Source organism: Octopus bimaculoides, chromosome 18, assembly GCF_001194135.2.
Source record: "Octopus bimaculoides isolate UCB-OBI-ISO-001 chromosome 18, ASM119413v2, whole genome shotgun sequence".
NCBI lineage: Eukaryota > Metazoa > Mollusca > Cephalopoda > Octopoda > Octopodidae > Octopus > Octopus bimaculoides.
This window is the reverse complement of record NC_068998.1, coordinates 18,173,302-18,175,017: the sequence shown is the minus strand read 5'-3', so window position 1 is coordinate 18,175,017 and position 1,716 is coordinate 18,173,302. Positions and strand designations below refer to the sequence as shown.

At 35.5% G+C, this 1,716-nt stretch overlaps 1 protein-coding gene across 1 annotated transcript in view; it reads right to left on the bottom strand.

Moving 5' to 3' along the window:
* LOC106871237 (uncharacterized) overlaps window positions 1–1,716 on the bottom strand; it is a 23,021-nt gene that overhangs the window by 5,822 nt on the left and 15,483 nt on the right. The window lies entirely within an intron of this gene.

Genomic DNA, 1,716 nt, shown 5'->3' with positions numbered 1-1,716 from the left:
CAGAACTTTTCCCATGGTGGAACAATGGTTTTTCTCTGACAGCAGTTTTACATATGCCAGATGCCTTTAGCTAGGCCTAAACAATGTCTTCACCACTTGACCCTTTCTAACCTCTTCTATTTCACCAAAAGCTAGAATTAAGATAACAAGATCACCAACTAAATCTATTGTTCTCAATGATATGTCTATCCTTCTGGATAGTTACAAAAGCAAGAACCCCAAGCAAAAATGCAGTTAGTTGAGCTAATAACATTGAAGCCAACTGTGTTTACGTTTCAAAAACTCAAATAGTAAGAAACTCTAGCCAGATACCACACTGGACAAGAAGTGGTCAAAGGAAAAGATAAGGACACAAAAGGAACTGGTGAGCGAGCTGTAGACCAGCAAGGGCAACTTTTTCCGAGAAGTGGGCCGCATAAAACATGCATCATCATAACTGCTAAAATAATTCAAGGTGTGCCATTCAGGAAGACCCAGAGACCATGAATACTGTGTAGTGACATTTACGACTTGTCAATACTTGATGGGATAACGAAGTGCTCTCATTAAGAACAAATATTACAGAAGCATATAACTGCATCCTGTCTCCTAAAGAGTTTCTTTTATTTTCCCAGCTAAGATCCAAACTAGCCTTTTTTCTCACTATCCTTACTGATTCCTGATTTATATTTAATTTACACTTTGGTACATTAAGTCAGTTCAAAAATATATATTTTAAAATTTTGTGTGTATTTCCTTTTTGTAACTTGAACAAAAAATGTTAACCTCTTTGTGGTAGTCTTGATTATTTAGAGTTACCATGATTATGTATTAAGCAAGTTAATGTGTGCTTTACTTCAATATTTCTAATGTCTTTGCTTTTGTCAATATTGCCACGGTAATGAGTGTCAATATACTTAACACATTGATAGAAAATTTGTCACGATTTGTAACTGCTTACGATTATGTGGTATTAGCTTCATTGGAAATTGTTGCCATTGGCATCGTCTTTGCCATCATCACCAACATCCAACACTTTAATGCAGTCAGGTTCAAATTAATATTAGTCTCTTTCTGCTCTAATTATTTTTGTAACTTATTACAGTGGGGTTTGTATTTACGAACATATCCATTTCGGAACCCTGTTCGTTAAACAAATTGTTCGTCACATAAGTGACTGAAATACATATAAATAAGAGGTAAACCGTTCTAAGATACAGCTAAACTCCACATAGCATGAAAGGATGTTTTAACTGTTTATCAATCTATAGCAAATACATATATATGTGCTCGTGCGTGCGTACATGAGCGTACTTTTCCCCCTTTGTCTTGATTCTGTTGATTCATGGTTATGGTTTAAAAGAAAAAAAAAATCACAAATGAGAAATTTTATTTTTAATATAAAATATGAAAATTTGCAAGCTATATGAAATGTGCACATGGACGTTAACGAAACGTTTGTACACATTCTCACAGCCACTTATATGCGTGCTTAGTCTGCCCGTAGTTTGTTCAAATTTCAACTCGTTATGCGAGTTTAATTTTCTCCAGAAAGCAACGTACGTTATTCAGTTTGTTTATGTGTGCGGATATGTATATGTGTACATGTGTATGGTTGCATATATATGTGCACATAGAGGCGTGTGTGTGTGGGTGTGCATGTATGTGTTTCACGTGACTGTGAGTGAGCATATATGCATACACACACACACACACACACACACACACACACACACA